The sequence below is a fragment of the Musca autumnalis genome, unplaced genomic scaffold, assembly GCF_047663935.1.
Source record: "Musca autumnalis isolate F117 unplaced genomic scaffold, ASM4766393v1 scaffold_5, whole genome shotgun sequence".
Classification (NCBI taxonomy): domain Eukaryota; kingdom Metazoa; phylum Arthropoda; class Insecta; order Diptera; family Muscidae; genus Musca; species Musca autumnalis.
In genome coordinates, this window is record NW_027412088.1 from 132,886,907 (window position 1) to 132,907,216 (window position 20,310).

Here is a 20,310-nt window from a genome sequence, read left to right on the forward strand (position 1 = left end):
AGTCGGTCTAGTTACGCACTCCCTGGGTAGGGTTCAACTGTTGTTAACCCACCACCATAACTGTCAACCACGGCCACATAGAAATTCAACCAGAATTAAGTGTGGGAGAGTAATGTTAATAGACTTTTAGAAACTCTCAATTTGGATAAATGTTAATCGTTATTTCTGTAACCTGAACGAAATTGCGTTTGACCCCAAAGTGCATGGGTTTGTTTTGTCTGAAAAAAAAAACAAAAATTCCCAGAAATTAGAAAAGTTTTAAAGTTAATACTAAAGATTTGATTCGAACGTCACTGCTACTGAATGTATTAATCAGTTGGTGTGTGTGTGTGTGAATGTGAGAGTTGCTGAAGGCAACTTTGCCAGGTCGATATCCTTGCAAAGTCGTATCAGTTTCCAGTGCCTTTTGTTGGCATAACAAGGATATCCAACACTTAAGGTGTGTCTCAAGACAATACTTCGCTTACCTCTATAAAATCATTGAATTGTGCAAAGCAGAATTGAGAGTTTATTAAAAATAACTTAACAACTTTTATTGCTGTTACTGTCGCTGTTGCCAGCGATGCCATGGTACGGCAAAGAATACGGCATTGTTCAAATATAATCCTTATAAAATACTGCAATTGATACTTTGACACTTGTTTAATGAAGACATAAACCAAACACTGTAGCCATAGTTGAAACACATACATATACATACACACAGTCACTCGCCTTTTCCTGTCGATAAGAAAACAAAAGGAAATCTAAGTCCTTAAATGTTGGGTGTGGTTGTGTGTGTGGTATATGAGTGTGTTTATTTTGTAAGGAAATAAAACAGCTCTGAATTGGTGGTAGTAGCTTTGATATAGTTTCCAATTTCATTTTACTGTTATTTTACAATTTCTTGTAAAATTATATTTTATCTTTATAACCTCTGAATGTGTCACTTTGTATCTACTAGGGCGTGTTGTTATCAATGTTTAGCTGCTTTGGCAAATTAAAAACGGAATCATTTGATGCAATGTAACACCTTCTAGTTCGTGGTCGCAGCAATAATACCAAGAGCCTTTATAATGGCCACTATTTGATCAAATTTTAAGTATAAAATAAAACTAAATCAATTGGAGAACTACCTCCCACTTTAAAAAACTTGTTGTTTTTAAATTTTAAAAACAACAAAAATGAGATTAGCTTGCAGTACCTTAAAAATAATAAAATAGAACAGATAAAAAACATTTAACAAATAATTTATAAAATAACCCAAGTAAGAACAACGTTAAATTTGGGCGGGCTGCATTTTTTATACCCACCACGAGTTGTATTGAAGTAAAATGGAACATATATGGTCTGTCCCAGAACTGCAAGAATCTACTAATTTTTATTATTTTTTCGATATCATATACATAATTGTTATCGTAGTAAAAATTTGCAGATTCATGCAGGTTCTGGGACAGGCATTTAGTTTCATTTCGTTTATGAAAGTACTTAGCTCTTCATCACGTCAAGGCTTATTCCTAGGAGAAGTGGAATATGCAAACCGAAAAATATCACTTTCTTGATATGTTTAACAGTTTATTTTAATACCATTGATGTTTTCTATTCATTCAGAATACGAAATACCATGCAACCGAAATTTTATTTGGGCGATGCGTGTATATCCTCGCTACTGTAGAAAATTCCTTTAAAACACTTTACATCGTGTGGTATTGTTTTACCTTCGGATCTGAGAACCAATATCAAATTACAGCACTTTCTGTAGAGAGGTATCGTTATATGGGGGTTATACAAAAATGTAAATTTTTGTGGGCGAAGTTTTGCGACCATTGGGAATTCAAAAGTAAAAGTATAGCTAATTCGGTGTGAAAATGTATCTAAAATTTTTAGAATACCTAAAACCCCATTCGGATCAGACATTTAGAATTGAACATTAAAACCACGTTCGATATAGACCCCCTAAAGATATTTACACTGGAAATATATTGGGCCACTTTCTCGATACAAGTGGATCCACTGTGCATCAGAGCTCCTGTAAAATTATTGTCAACTTTTATTTCACAGTGTAATTAAATTCGTGTGTATATAATGCATGAATAAGATCATTGGTCGTTTTTCACAAACAACTATGTCCATTTTATTAGCTAAATATTTTCCGATCATCGCGAAAAAATGTGGCAAGGCAAGACATGACGACATAACATCACTGTCACCTTCTCAATTTTTCTATGACCATATGTCGACTCCGATTTTTAGACTTTTCCAAAAGGCAAACGGTCGGATAATCGATTAATCGAGAAACTAGTTTCTTATCCCTAATTTTAATATTTTTCATTTATATTTTTATACCCTACATCTCATGTCTTTGTGCATTTGAATGTAGCATACAAAAAGAAGCGAGATAGACCCATAGTTCCTTTTAGTGATACAAATAGAATCACTTTCTGAGTCGATTTATGCATGTCCGTCCGTCTGTCTATGTATTTTTGTAATTAAAGTACAGGCCGCATTTATTCAGAGTGGTGTATGTACGGTATCATATAGTCGGCCAGCCCTACTTTGATTCTTTCCTTACTGGTTTATGTAGTTGAACATAAACCACGCTCTTTTCTGATGCTTTTGATTTTGTAGCACTTAAACTACTTGGTCAACTCTTGCGCATTATATACAGAAAACTGTATATTTGCAGAAACCAATTCTGAAATTCTGTTTACGAGGCCCCGCCCGGTTAAAACTATTTTGTGACCTTAAATTGCTGACCATAGCATGCTAAATTATTATCGTTAGCACTTTACAAAATTACAAACATTTTATTAACGAGCTATAATTTGTTATCTTAGGTTCATAATATGTACTATGTATGTGTGTGTATATTAAACATCCTGATGTAACTCCCGTTGCTGCGGGTATACACCTTGTATCCTATTGACAAAACTGAACCATTTGCATAACGACCACAGCACCAGGAGACACTTCGTGACAGTTGTCCTGATAGCTAGCAACACCCTCTTGTTACGTGATAGTAAGGATGGTGTATCTTACTGGTCGTGTTGAATGTTAAAATGATTCACCGCCACCAAGTATCTAAACCTAATAAGTTGCGAGTTTGTGATGACAACAGAGTCACAGATACTGTAAAATATACATACATACATACGTACATCTTTGCAGGGATAAAAAAGGAAAAACAAAAATTTCACACAAATTTCGAATTTCAACATTTAGTAGATTGGAAATCGAATGCATTGTGTCTTGAGGCTGGTTCTAAGTAAAGTTATGATGTTCACCTTTAAAATTGTTTCTTATGCTTTCAAATGTGACGATTGATACAATGAAATTAAAATAATGATCAACATTTATTATTATTTATTGTTCCTTGGGCACGCTGAAGCTCTGTCGATGGGCAAATGTTAGTCCGTATTGATGATATATAAATAAAGTGTGACACTGATGCTTGGAACACTGATAAATATTAAATTACGCGTGTTGAGCTACACTTAAATGTTGTGAAATATGAGGAAATACAAAGGAGACCAGCTCTAAGGCAATTGAAATATAATATAGGTTGAGAACAATATTATTTTCGATATCCTTTGCGATAAAATATATGAAGGGAAAATCACAAATTACTCATAATAGAATTATGAGGACAGCAAACAAGTATGGATTTTTAACATAACTTTACATGATATGTCATTTATCTCTCTCTGAAGTGCAATATAAGGACGTGTCTCGAAATTTTTTGACATTGTTTACAGCAGATTGTCCTCGTGGCCTCTATTACTGCTGTACATTTTTTAGGTGCCATACTTCCTGAGATAATGGCCTAAATGATCGACAAAAACCTGCAGGCGCAAACAAAAATGACTGACGAGCATGATAACTTAGGAAATGAGAATCTCATTTGCACATTGTGAAATTTCTTCCGAACGTACATCAACAATCAAAGAAATTAATCAGAATATGGTAAAAGGTAATACGCTAAATACTGCGAAGGAGAGAAGGAATAACACACTATAAACAAAATAACACATACTTAAAAATCATACTTACGCAGAACAACATCCCTCTTGAGAGTAAACGAGATTATTCAAAGAAAGCTACGTTGATCTAAGTAAGTAGTCTAAAAAAAGTAAAAAAGTATCGGTCGGCTTTACAGACAGAGGTATTCCCTCAGCCTGTGTCAATTGAACCAAATATTTTGGGCGTATGAACTTGCCGACAAAGATATGTTTCCTAATGGAATGGACCGACATTGTACATTTTGGAAGTGTGTCTTATTTTGGGAGTCAATTCTCTCGATAGGACCATTATATGAAACATGGACTTGCCCACGAAAAACACCATATCGCTGTAAACAAGGCTACTAGGAGTACCTTCGGTAAAAAATTCTCGCACAGACCATTACCGCACTTAAACAAAAATGTTGCTCATTTGTGTGGGTGGTACCGTAAATAATGCCCCACTTTTGAACATAATCTAAGTTTGGACAAACAATTTCGAGCTCCAAAGTTTGGACCAATTTGGTTGCTCCGTTATTGAGATATTGCGCTTACCATTGTAGCGGATATTTTGGAACTTTTGTGGGGGAAGTACCGGAAGGTGTGGGCCTATAAGTACCATCTTCGAATTTCATCCAATATTCGAAGAAATATTACGACATGCAAAGTGTGGACCAACACAGTATTCGGTTCGGGAGTTGTCGTGCGTCCCAGCCACTACATATGGTGCCGTTGGGGTTTTATACACCTTTCGGGCTGTTTTCTCAAGAAGTATGGACTTGCCCCTGAAAAAACTTGTAACGTCGTAATAGGGGTCTGTTGCAAGAAAAATCAAAACTATTCGAGAGGTGGTCCTAACCGGCGAGAGTTATCGTGCGCACCATTTTAGTGAAAAGTTTTAAACTTGTGTGGGGGAGGTACCCAAAGGATTGGACCGAAAAGATAAGACCCATCTTAGTACTTGCTTTAACTTTGGGCAAAATATTAAGATTGCCAAATTTTGGATAGAATTAGGATTATCCGTTCGAGAGTTACCGCAACTCTTTGCCATTTTCTAAGGAAGTATATACTTGCCCCTGGCAAAAACTTTCACCGTCGTAATGGGGTAGCAAATGCAAGTTGCTACAACAAAAATCAAAAGGATTCGATAAGAGGTCTTAAACTGCACTTTTCAGAAATTTTGTGTGGGAGGTATCCGAAGGAGTGAACCGATATAGTCCATATTTGAACCTTATCTATGTCTGGTAGAAATATTACGATATGCAAAGTATGGACCAAATCGGTTAGTTATCGTGCGCATAATGTTTGCGAAAAAATTGAACTTTTGTGGGGAGGCACCCGAGGGGGTGGGCCGATATGACCCATCTTCGAACTTAAACTTAGTATGGAAAAAATATTACGAGAGCCAAATTTTGGATCAAATCGGTTAATCCGTTCGAGAGGTATCGTGCGCACTAGTCAGCCAGACAGACGGACGGACATGGTTAAATCGACTCCAAATTGTCTGAAACGGATAAACGGATTTCGTCTAAACATAATTGGGGTCTAAAACCATTATTTCGACGAGGCACATTTTGCCCGTTAGCATAAATGCTGAGGGTATAAACACCTCCCCCGAACAAAAATCACATTTTACAAGACTGTGTGTGGATCCGAGGCATATATATATATATATATATATATATATATATATATATATATATATATATATATATATATATATTGTATATTGTATCTGCCGATTACTAGATCATTACATGAAAATTAATAAGGATGCATCCGATAAAAGGCTATATGAACTCAAAATATCTGACGAAGGAATCTCAAATCATGATGTTCCAGTTCGAACAAACCACTTGAAGATCGTCGCGTTTGGAAGTATATATGTATATTTAAAGTTCGGGTTATGGAATAATCGTTCTATTTATAGCCACCTTAATAGGAAGCTACTTACATACATACATACGAGTATCTATAGTGTGAAACCCAATTAAATTGCAAATTGTAATGACACTTACTAGCTTACAGTAAAGCCATAAGCGACTTTTTCACCATCTGATTTCAATACTGAAAGCCGTGACAAAAATTAACTTAATATCAACTGACAGAGTCTGCATTTGCTTATATGTATGTCCAATGGGATCAGAGCCTCCTGCATGACATCTCATATACGGACAATATTTCAAGAGACAACGACCTCCGTAAAAGACAGCCGCTGAATTATGAAATAAAAACCATATTGTTTGCCATTCACTGCGGTTCACTTTGGGTTATTCTTTCTGTCTTGTTTGCATTTGTTCATTCATTTGCTTGTAGTCTGCTGTTCTGTTCTGGTTCTGGACAAATATTGCATTTTAACCTAGCTAACAAAACAATTTGTTTGCATGGAAGTGTATAGGGAATTCCGGGAGCATTGCACAGGTAAACCACAACCAAACGAATGAAACAACAACAAGTAATAATAATCCATATTTTTGCCAGTGCTCGTTCGCTAACTATTAATGAAAGAATAGAAACAAAAATAGGATGAAGAACAACAACCAAATATACCAAGGATTTGGGGGCATTTATATGACAAAGAATAAGGCATTTCGGTATAATAAACAGCTTGTATTTCTGTTGCAGTTGTTTGTTTTCTTTTTTGTTTTGTTTAATATGAAGATTATTATAGTGAAATGAACAGCAGAGAAACCTATCACTTATTTTGCGATATACCACAATGGAAGTAATTAAAAGTTTCTTTGTTTTTAAATGTGGAAACTTATTATTCATTCGAAGTATTTATAGTTTAGTATTCTGTGTATATGGTAAAAACCAAATTTCCTTTACAATTCCATTTGAAAAAATTAAAAAAAAATGTTTGCGAGCACATCTTCGATTTTTGGTATAGACGTTAAGGAACAAAATCTGGTTTCAAATATGTTCTCGTTCACAAAATTGGCCGATGCGCGTAAAAGTAATAGCGGTTTTTATTCTCTTATAAAGGAAAAGTATTTTGAAATTTCTTATTTGTTGTATTGAGAAAATGTATGCATATATCAGTAACAGCATTTGGTATCCATCCGTAGATGCACCATAATTTCTAAAATTTGTTTTTAATTTCGCGGAAAATCAAAAAATTAAAAAAAAATCTGGGGCCAAATCTAAATTATACTACCTCAGAGTCCGTATAAACTTTTAATATAACAACTTATAGCAACAACAAAAGAGAAAAAACTTATTGTTAAAATATTACTCCAAATATATTTTTGGTTCGATTAGAAAAATTAGTAACAATATTTGGGAGTTCTCCAACTGTTGTGCTAAAATCCCATACAATAATTAATGTATACTGCTAAAACTTCATCAAGAAATATGGCTTACCATCGCGAAAGCTTAACTGCTTACTGTGATAACTTATAGGGATAGGAAATTAAGAGTAATATTGAAATTACAATCATTCAGAAAATATGAAAATTAAAAAGCTTGTCATTCACGAGTTAGTTAAAGTTGGTTGATGCGCATCCGATTTTCGATACAGCGAATCAATCTCTTTCAATACCTATGCATATATCGATGTTTCACTCAGGGGCCATTGTGTGCCGTCAGTTGCATCTCACAATGCCAAAAACCTTAAAGTGGGTAAAATTCGCGCAACGTGCATACGACTTGGGTTTTTTATGCAAAGAAATTTTGACCACGCCCACTTTTTTCAATTTTAAATTTTTCTCATTTCTACAAAAAACTACTTAACCGATTTCCTGAAATTGCCAGGGAATGTACAGGGATGGCCCCCGGTTAAATGTCAGTTTTCATTTTATTCAAACAATTCTTTGTGCAAAATAATTGCGAAAAATAATTTAAGAGACGTGAGTTTGGTCTTAATTTTAAGGGGTTATTAGCAGCTTCAATTGATGTTACCATTCTCTGGATTCTTATTTTTGAAAATTCGAAGTTAATATTATTGAAGAACGCGGATTGAACCTGACATTAACTGGCCGTTCTATTGATGTGGTTATTATTATTTATGTAACCCAAAATTGATTGTTGTGTTCGTTGTCATCGACCCCACATACCCACGGCCAAATTCACCATCGATTTGGATCTTTGTTAACACATTCTTATGTTCATCAACTCAACAACTTGCGTTATTCACATCATTGCATAGAGTTCGTGCGTAATTAAGGGATCCATATTTAATATGAATAACGAGATGCGAAACCGAGGTGGTTATGAAGACAGATAATAAATGCAAAAGGTTGGTTGAAGGTATGTCGATTCTGTGATCGGATGTTTTTGAGAAAACCGTCCAATGTACATCAGTTTCCAAAGCTTTTGATTAGATCAATGCTTGCCTCAAATTCTCTTCATTGTGGTACTTTAAACCGAAAGAAGCAAGTTCGGCTGGGCCGAATTTTTTATACCCACCACCACAAGTTGTACCTTAGTAAAACGGAACCATAATGGCCTGTTTCACTAAGACGATTCGAATACTACCAACTACGTTCGACCTACTACCAAACATATGTTTTTTGAAAAATATTTCATTCACTTTTGTTTTCAATCAAACAAACATTTTCTACACAAACAGGAGTTTGGTAGTAATTCGAACGAATTTGAATTCGAATCGTCTTAGAGAAACATGCCATTAGTTTCTGTTCGATTTTGAAAATACTAAACTCTACGACTTATTCCCAGGAGCCGTGGAATATGCTAACTGCTAAATTTCTTTTAAACCAGGTTTAATACGATTTTCTACGCATTCTGAATCCGAAATACCATGTTACGTTCATTCCATTTGGACGATGCGCGTACAAATTTCAAAGGTTATAAAAACTGGAGGTTCCTTCAATTGGGATATATACAAAAACTAGCTAAACCCGGTGCGATTTGCCTCCCCGACTACGATAAAATATAATGGAATGCCATGATTATTTTAACGATTTTAATATTTTAACGAATATATATAGGATATATGAATAAATATAGGATATATGAAGGCGTTATATACCTATTCAGGGTTGTTATGGAGCTACTATGGTGTTTTTGTATGTTCAGGAGGTAACACCCCTCCGAAAGCCTTTCCGCCTATAAGTATTCCTAATATATATCATAATAAAACATAAATCTTAAGAAGTATTTCAATGACATGATACTTAATAGCTGTAGCCTTGGTCAATTCCTTCCCGACTATAAGTACTTCTGTAAATAATGATGACTTTTACTGACTGCCAAGTCTTCAAAATTTCATTGAAATTGAACATACGTAACAAAAACATGAAATAGACCGAAAATATATGTGGGTAGCTATATTCCTATATGAACCGCTCTCGATATAATTCGTCAAATTTATTTTTAGGCCAAATCCCGTCTCACGTTTACATTTTGTGCATAAAATACAGAAAATCAGCCGAAAATATATATGGGAGCTATATTCAAATCTGAACCGATCTCCATATAATTTGTCCCATTTATTTCTAGAACGAATTGCGTCACGCTTTTCAAATTTCAGTGAAATTGGACATATGTAGTGTGTCCAAATCTGAACCGGTCTCGATATAATTTGGCACATTTATTTTTGGAACAAGTTCCGTAAGACATCCCAAATTTCAGCGACATCGGACATATATAGCGTGTTTAGAGCATCAAATACAGAAAATCGGCCTAAAAATTTAGATAGGAGCAATATCCAAATCTGGACCGATTTCGATATGATTTAGCACATTTATGTCTAGACCAAATCCCGTTACGCATTCCACATTTCACCGAAATTGGACATAAATAGCGAGTTGGGTGCATAAAATACAGGAAATCGGACGAAAATATATACAGGAGCTATATCCAAATCTGAACCGATTTCGATATAATTTGGCACATTTATTTCTAGACCAAGTTCTGTAACACATTCCAAATTTCAGTGAATTTGGACATACATACATAGCGTGCTTGGTGCATAAAATACAGGAAATCGGCCGATCTCTATATAATTTAGCACATTTATTTCTAGAACAAATTCCGTCAGACCCTCCAAATTTCAGCGAAATTGAACATATATAGCGTGTTTGGTGCAGCAAATGTGGAAAATCGGCCGAAAATATATATTGGAGCTATATCCAAATCTGAACCGTTTTCGATATAATTCGGCACATTTATGCCTAGACCAAATTCCGTTACACATTCCTAATTTCAGAGAAAGTGGACATACATATATACAGTGTTTGGTGCATCAAATGCGGAAAATCGGCCGAAAATATATATGGGAGCTATATCCAAATCTGAACCGATTTCGATATAATTTGCACATTTATTTCTAGACCAAGTTTTGTAACACATTCTAAATTTCAGCGAAATTGGACATATATAGCGTGCTTGGTGCATAAAATACCGGAAATCGGCCGAAAATATATATGGGAGCTATATTCAAATCTGAACGGTTTTCGAGTCTATAAGGCACAAACAAACAAACCAACAAACGTACAAACAAATTTCAATTATATATGTATAGATATCAACCTATATTGATCATTTTCGGTGTCGAGGTTTTCTACCCATTGAAAATCCGAAATACCAAGTTACCGACACTACAGTAGAAAAATCTTTTAAAAAATCACATCGACCGGCATGGTTGTACCTACCAATCTGACAACCCACAATACCAAATTACTGCACTTTCTGTAAGAAGAAAATATGGACCAATGTCTAAAATTTCTGCCGATAAGTTTTTTAAATACTAGCCTCCTTAAATGGCAAATTAGATCAGGATGTACTTTTATGTTTGGGGTATACCGAAATGGGGATGTATGCCAAAAATTTTTCGTGGAGTTTTCTGACGACTGGAAACTTTAAATGTGAGATTAAAGGTAATTCAGTTAGAAAATTATCTTAGGATTACTACAAATGACTAAATAAAATTTAATTCGTTATGAGTTCTATGTTCATTTCATCAAACCGACAGACGGACATAGTTAAATCGAATTAGAAGTGTATGCTGATCAATAATATACATATGTATATACTTTATTCTCAGACAAAAAGTAGTGTTGTAATGAATGAATGAACGGAATGGCAAACATCTTATGGTGGAGGGTATTAAAATGAATAATGTTTGCCAAAAGCTTCAAAATCGAATGTACCTCTTCTATGGGGCCTATATTAAAGAGTACACTACCTATACCTACAATTCTTGGTATGAATTATTAGCCATATCGAATACTAAATACCAAACTTCAGTAATTTCGGTAGGATGTGGCTAAAATCCTCAAAATACTGCAAATCGGGAGGTATCTTCTATGGGGGCTATATCTTATTTTCATAACTCAACAACATGCATATTTTGCATTATTGCATAGTGTTAACATTAATAACGAGATGTAAAACCGAGGTTGTTACGAAGACAGATAATGAATGCATAAACATGCCATGAATGACCTGCGTAATAAAAAGGGTTGTTGACCCTGCAATTTCCGTCTGGATGAAAATATGGACCTATGTCTAATATTTTTGCGATTAGTTTTTTAAACACTAGCCTCCTTAAATGACAAATTAGATCAGAATGTACTGTTATGTTTGGGGTATGTCGAAATAGGGACGTATGCCAAAAATTTTCGTGGAGTTTTCTGACCACTGGAAACTTTAAATGTGAGATTAAAGCTAATTCAGTTAGAAAATGCGGTTAAAACCTTAAAATACCGTTATGTGGGGACTATACAAAAATGGGGACCCATTTTCAATACCAATTATCTAAGGATTTCTATAAATGACTACATGAAATTTAATTCGTTGTGAGTTCAATGTTGATTTCAGCAGACAGACAGTTAAATCGAATTAGAAGTGTATGCTGATCAATAATATACATACATATGTATATACTTTATGGCTTCTCAGACAAAAAGTAGTGTTGCAATGAACGAATGAACGGAATGGCAAACATCTTATGGTGGAGGGTATTAAAATGAATATTGTTTGCCAAAGCTTCAAAATCGAATTTAACTCTTCTATGGCGGATACCTACAATTCTCGGTATGAATTATTACCCATATCGAATACTAAATACCAAAGGTCAGACATTTCGGTACGATAATGTGGCTAAAATCTTCAAAATACTGAAAATCGGGAGTTACCTTATATGGGGGCTATATCAAAACGTGGATCTATACTGACAAAAAATATTTTGTTGCTCCAAAGAAGATTTAATATGAAATTTTAGCCAGTTCGGTGTGAAAATGTAGCTAAATCCCCTTAAAACACCTAAAATCGGGAGATACCGTTCTATGAGGGCTTTATTAAAGCATGGATCGATATGACCCATTTTCAATACCAAACATCCTAGGAGTAATATAAACTTCTGTATCAAATTATAAAGTTCTGCGAGCTGTATCTTGATTTCAACAGGCCATACCAACTAAGAATTTTATGCTGATCAATAATATATATAAAACGGAATACAACTTTAATTATACCCTCCATATTATGGTTGAAAATATAAAAAACTTTATATATAACAACAAATATAAAATGCTTCGAATTTAAGTAATTCCATTTCAATTTCGCCTCGCAATAGCCATGACAATAAATGAATCGCAAATCAAATAATCAACTTCAATGTACCTTATCTGACTGCGAGACGAAGTTCGCCGGGTCCACTAGTCTATATAAATAAAAGTCAAATGTCGTTCGTTGGTAATGGCATCAGTTGAGAACGGTTGCGACGATTTCGATAACTCTTTCTGTAAAATGTGCGCCATACCCCGACTTGGGTTTCTATGCAAAGAAATTTTGACCACGCCCACTTTTTTCACTTCTACTGAACGTAATTTCATGAAATTCTCAGAAAATGTTCAGGAATGCCCCGTGGTCCAAAATGCTATATATTTGTTGATGAAATTCGGAGGCCTATTGCTTTATAATCGGTATATTTTTGTAAACCTATGAATGCATCGCCTTGCAAATTAATTTTCGAGACAATGGTGCTTGCGCCCCCGATCAAATGTTCTTTCTTGGTGCCCTAAGTCCCAATCACGGAAACTAACTAACCGATTTTCATGCAATTTGGTGGAAGGTGTAATGGTACATGTAGGCATGAATTCCGAAGGTGGCACGGTATCTCCCTTATTAAGAAAAACTACATATTTACAAATCTCCTAAAATGACGAAGTTCAATTTTCCATCAGCCATGAACAATTAAAAACATTTAACTCTAAATAAGTAGGAGGCTTTACCACTTTTTCAACTTTTATAATTAGATCGTTTCAGGATAAAGATAGGGGAAATGGGAGATTATAAATCCTAACCAGCATAAATGGGCGAACAAATCCGACAAAGTCCGTAAGAGAAAAGAAATGTTACACACAAAATTTGTTGATAAATTTAATATCCCCAATGAAAAACATGGTTTGACAATGTACCCGAAGAAATGAGGTAGAAAATACCTATTTTTGAATCGTAAAGCATAAAGTCCATAAAAAGTCTGCTGCTTTCAAATATATTCTTTAAGTACGCGGTTCTTAATAATACAATTTTTAATAAAATTCACGCATTAAATTTTGGCCTTTGGACTCCAGATAGTAGGATACTGTAAGGAGCATCAATTTTAGGTGGATGCAGTTTATATATCGAAAAATCATACAATACTTGTAGTATCATGTTGCCCATAGAGTATTCTGGGATTCCTTCTTTGAGCATAGGTCTTTGAAATGTAAGGTTAAGCCAGAAATCGGAAGGGAACATAAAAAAACTTGTTGGCTTCAACCCATTTTCACCCATTTTTCTACATTGATGCCAACACAGCTTCCACGAAAATTAATTTTAATGGTCGACATTATGGGATCTCTCCTAAAACACTTAATTTTAAAGAATTTTAGTCATACTATATAGAATATGTTAACAGTTTTTGGTTTTTACCATATACATATGTATGTATAGTATTCCATACAAATTTAGAATATAAGGATTGCTCAGTTCCGGAACCAGCAAGTTTTTATACCCTCCACCATAGGATGGGGGTATATTAAGTTTGTCACTACGTTTGTAACTACTCGAAATAATCATTGTAGACGCCACAAAGTATATATATTCTTGATCAGCGTGCAATTCTACATCGATATAGCCATGTCCGTCCGTCTGTCCGTCTGTGGAAATCACTCTAGCGTCCGAACGGATTGACGTAGGTTGATGAAATTTTGGGAAAATATGTTATATTTACGTAGGACTTTTGGTATTGAAAGCGGGCTATGTAGGTCCACGCTTTCGTATAGCCCCCATACAAAACGACGCGTGACGCGTCGTCGTTTTAAGAAATTTTTAAGATATTTGGCCCATTTTACCACCGAACTGGTTGTAATTTGGTACTTTGTGTCTCCAGAGGCCAAAAAATATTCCTACCAAAGTTGGGTTATACAGGTCCACGTTTTGGTATAGCCCCCATATAAAGTGCGCGTCATTTTAATATATTTTGAATGTATTAGACCCATTTGACCACAGAATTGGTTGTAATTTGGTATTTTGTGTCTTCAGAGGCCAGAAAACATTCCTACCAAAGTTGGGTTATATAGGTCCACGTTTTGGTATAAGGTACGCGTCATTTTAATATATTTTGAATGTATTAGACCCATTTGACCAAAGAATCGGTTGTAACTTTGTATTTTGTGTTTCCAGAGGCTAAGAAACATTTCTACCATAAAATGTTTATATAGGTCCACGTGTTGATATAGCCCCCATAATACAATATCTCCCGATTTTCGATATTTTGAACGTTTTAGGCTCATTATCACACCGAGATGGCTGAATTTTGGTATTTAGTCTTCTTTAGGCGTATAAAACTTTCCCCCAGAAACTTGTAGGTATAAGTCCACGCCATCATATAGCCCCATAGAACGGTACCTTCCGAATTTATGTATTTTGAAGGTTCTGGCCACATTAATCCACCGAAATGGCTGAAATTTATGGTGGAGGGTATAAAAAGTTCGGCCCGACCGAACTTAACGCTTTTCTTACTTGTTTAATTTTATATTATCTTTCTTTTTATATATATTTCTCTGATTTTGAACATTTCTTTGCTTTAAAAATTTGTCAAAAAATTAAAGCAATCGTTGATTCTTGAAAGTTCTGGAACAGATCAAATATTAGTAATCAGTTGAAAATGGTACGATGAGGTAGATCCTAGAGCCATTGCAAAGGTCTAACAAAATTTCTAATTTTGTTCATTGGGCTCCCCCGAAATGGTGTACAGATGCAGATACAGAAATATAATAAAAAAATTGAATAATTCTCTTCATGTTCAATAATTGACTAATTTTGTTAAGGTCATTTGCTACCTTTAAGAAAACAAAATGCCGAAATGTGGCTGAAACCTTTTAAATAGTTCATATGCATCCGAGTTCTCTAAATAATCAATACATCCCACAGTGGCCAAATTTCTGAAAAACCTCGCCAAAAATCGATAAAAAAATATATGAATTTGCACTAAATAGTGTCAAATTTTGTTTATAGGATCCCACTGCGTGTGGTTATGAAAAAATATTTACGTGTCTTGTTTAGCAAGTGGGTATAAAATCGGGTCAAATTGACCCCGTTTGGAAAAAATTTTTTTCTCAATATTTAAGTTGATTATTATAATATCCAAAATAAACAACGGTTTTTTCAATATTTTTAGTTCTGTAATTGTAATGAAAGGTATGTAAAACGAATTATGAAAGTTCAGTGTCGCTAATGATGTGAGCGTTTTTTAATAATTGATGTCCGTACATGTTAATTTTTTAAGGTCAATTTTCACAATAAATGACGAAAATTTGTGAGTAAGATCGAGTTGGGCAGTGAACGGGAAGATTTTTTATCAATTTCCATCGAAACATCCTGCTCATATTTGCACTTTTCGTTTTTATGTGATATTTGGTCTTGCAGATTTTCCTTGATTCAGAATTTCAGAATATAGTATAGGGTCACTTTGTGGCGGTTGGTATAATTTAGAGTTTTGATGTATTCTAGGACCCATAGTAAAATTGTATGGCGAACAAATTTCTAGAACATTTTGATTTGATACGATTACATTTTGTATTGGATTTTAAAGATTTGTGGAAAAAGGGACCAATAAGACTCCTTTTATGATTCGCACGAAGGTTAACTTTTAAATAAAAATATCCCTCACATTCTTGTCAGTAAAGTTGCCAAAGACACAATTTACCTAAAGTGCAAGTTTAGGTAAGATATAGGGTTTTGATGTTTTCTAGGACCTATAATAAAAATTAATGGCGAACAAATTTGTAAAATATTTTGATCTGATACGATCACATTTGAAAGGAGTAAGAACCAAAAAGACAAATTTAATGACCGTCTGAGTGTTAAAAAAATATGAAAAAAGAAACCAGCGACCTAAGTTTAGGTCTAAATCCATCCCGGCAAAAATTCGAATCCGTTAGTCATTAAATACCCATTACAAAGTAACTAGCAAAGTGTATATTATTTATTGTATATTATCCTTTAGAGGGGGCCACCGTGGTGCAATGGTTAGCACGTCCGCCTTGCACTCAGAAGGTCTGCTTTTTGAATTCCAGGCCAAGCAACATCAAATTTACAACGGTGGCAAAATTCCCCCTCAGTAATGCTGGCGACATTTCCTGAGTATTTCAGCCATGAAAAACTTCTCTACAAGTGGTGTCGTAAGACACGCCGTTCGGACTCGGCGACAAAAAGTAGGTCCCATATCATTGAGCCAATATGAATCGGCGTGCACTCTTTGATATGAGAGAAGTCTCCCTTGTCCCTTCGGGAATGTTGTGGGAACATATGTATGTATGTACCCTTTAGAACTTTGCGTACACTAATAGTATTATTCCAAATTATATAATTTCTGCTTTAATCCTACGTCCAAGACCAAATATAGTACTTCTCCTAGCTTTATGGGAGATATTTCTAATAGCACCTCCATAGCTCAGTCAACAGCGACCTTCATACCAAATTTCAGAATTTGTACGCATTTGAAAGTGGTACCAAAGTTAGTACTCTTCATACACCTATTCCCAATTCAAAAATTACTCCTTATATCAACAACAGTGATTCTCATTGCCAGCTCTACCTGTTCCTCCACCATATCTTAACACCGCACACCAAAGTGACAGTAATTTTAGAATTCGAGCTCTGACCCTACATCAAATACCAAATTTAGAACGATTTAGTAATTTTCGTTTATTTATGGAACGTATTTCTTAAACAACCTCCCATATACCGAGGGTACACACCAACACTCACACTGACACCAACTAAAAATTGAGTACCATTTACATAGTATTTTTCGTATACTTAGGGTACTACTAAAGGGTAATACTAAAATTCCGAATTTTAGTTCTATATTTTAAAAATTACAAAAAGTCTATAACTTAGTTTCCCTTAACACTTCTCGAACACATATGAATTTCCAAAACTACCTCTAAAACTCAATCCTACACTCTAATTTCAATTTTAAATTTCTGTATTCCAGCTTTATCTGTCCATATAATTGTACCAAATTTAGTACCATGATATACTCTTCGTACCCATAAGTCAGGATTTCCAAAACCTACCTCATTTCACACTTCAACAGCAATCTTAATTCCAAATTTTAGGATTCCTGCTCTATCCGTTCTCACAATCCCAAAATATAGCAAATTTAGTACTATTTAGTACCTTTCGTATCCATAAGTACGAATTTTCAAAACTACTTCCATTCTACACTCCAAAAGTAACCTTAATTTCGAATTTCAGGTTTCCAGTTATATCCGTTCAAATCCAAACTTCACCAAATTTAGTACCATTTAGTACTTTTCGTACCCATAAGTACGAATTTCCAAAACTACTTCAATCCCGTACTCCAACAGTAATACTTATTCCAAATTTCAAGATTTTTGCTCTATCCGGTTACCCAAATCAAAACTGTATCAAATATAGTACCATCTAGTACTTTTTGTACCCATAAGTACGAATTTCCAAAACAACGTCGATTCTACTCTCCAATTAATACACTCCAATTAATATGCTCCAATTAATTAATTAATTCAAAATTTCAGTATTCCAGGTCTATCCGTTCACCCAAATCCAAATTGTGCAAAATTTAGTGCTATTTAGTACGACTTTTCGAAACTACTTCCATTCTAAACTCCAACAGTAATCTTAATTCAAAATTTCAGGATTTCAGCTTAGCACTTTTCGTACCCATAAGAACGAATTTCTAATACCACCTCCTCATGTCAACCGTACATTTTATTATTACTTCTCACTCCAATATTTTAAACTTTCAGCTTTATCTGTTCACAAAATACGAATTGGCACCAAATATAGTATTTTGCCGTACAATTATATTCCGAATATCCAAAAACCCTCTGGTACATCTATCAAGCTCTTGCCGTTTAGGCTGGACGTTGATTATCAGTCTGTCAGTGAGTCATCATTACTCAACTCTTTTATAAGTATAGATGTAACAAGGCAAAACTACTTACTTCACTCTTTAATAAGTAATGAGTACGGTGGCACAGAGCGTGTGTGTCCGACTACAAAAATCCTAGGCTTGTTTGTTCAACGATCACCGTCGGCACGCAAGTTTTTTGTTGACAATAAAAAAATAGTTGGTGGTGCACTTGTAAGCGTTTAAACAACACTTAATTTTCGTACGCGTAGCACAGTGTGTGCGGATACAAATCAGAAGTTCGCATGATGAAATGCAACAGAGAACAAAATAAAGTAAAATAAAAAACAAGTAAGAAAAGGCTATAGTCGGACGGGGCCGACCTTTACCCCTGGGAATTAGCTTTCCACATATCAAAATTTCTTTATGGAACAAATAAACTTATTGTAAGAAGTAACTTTGTGCATTCTGGTACCGTATCACACCAAGCTTAAATAATAATATAATAATTGCTTCACAAACATCCTGGAAGGGACAAGGGAGACTTCTCTCATATCAATGAGTGAGTGTACCCCGATTCATATTCGCTCAATGATATGGGACCCACAGCTTATCTCCGAGTCCGAACGGCATGTCCTAAGACACCACTTGTAGAGAAGTTTTACATGGCTGCAATATTCAGAAAATGTCGCAAACCTTACTGAAGGATATTTTGCCACCGTTGAAAATTTGATTTTGCCTGGATGGGGAATCGTTTTGAAAAAAGGTGGCAAAGCGGCCCATGCTGCAATGTATGTATAAAAATCCAATTGGAATATTAAAACCTTAGGGCACCATGTAATTTGCAATAATGAAAAAACTTGGAATGGGCAAATGTGGTTCTCTACACAAAACCCATTATGTATTAAGCAGTAGGCCCGTTATATAGCAGACACGAAGATCAGTAGATCTATTTCCATATGTAGTCTACTTTGCCGGTATATGTCCTCCAGGAAATAAAATATAGACCAAATTTTTGTTGTATTTTTCATACAAAAATAATGGTCCATTTTACCCGCTAAATATTATCAGGTCATCATCCAAAATTGTGAGCATCTACTTCGAAATAAAGACTTACCTCTTCGTGATTATTGAGCTATAATTGCGACCTCTAGCGTGTTTATGATTACACTACAAAGAAATAACGGGGTATATTAGGCTGCAACTCTGTTATCTTATCATGTACACCAACACAATTGACATCAGTAGAAAGGTCAAGCGTTCCTCTTCCAAGTATAGCTTACTTGCCCGTAATGTCTCTTCCAGGAATAAATATAAAAGCTGTATATTAAAAATTTTCACAATTTTCACACAAAAGTAGTGATCGTAGTGGTGGCCTTATTTAAAATTTCGAGGCGATCGGAATATTATTATGACCTACAGAGCAGCTACAAAATCGGATAAAAATGATCTTTTTGGTCCATTTCACCCGCTGTGAAACCGACCTCCATATAAAATTTCGTGACGATCGGTCCATAATTGCGGCCTGGAGTTTGATTACAATTTATAATGGACAGACGGACGGACGGACACACATCTCAAAATCGCTTTATATTGCCGAGATATGAAGATTGGTATACCACATTGGGGGTCTCCGACAATTATTTCGCGGTGTTACATTAATTTTTATCAAAACAAACTTATAATGCCCTTTCGACATAGTGGTGTAGGGTATAATGAAGTGTGTTGAAATTGAAAACAAATTCCACCTAAACTGTTATAAAAATATAAATTTGTTAACCTTATTTTTCAACTTCTAGTGGCCAAAGAATAACTACACCTTTTTCAGATGTAATTCGAAACATTTTAGTTGCAATTCGTAACATTTCATTTGTAATTCGAGAATTCGATTTGTAATTCGTAACATTTCATTTGTAATTCGTATTGTTCCAATTGTAATTCAAAATATTCAATGTGTAATTCGAATTATTTTATTTGTAATTC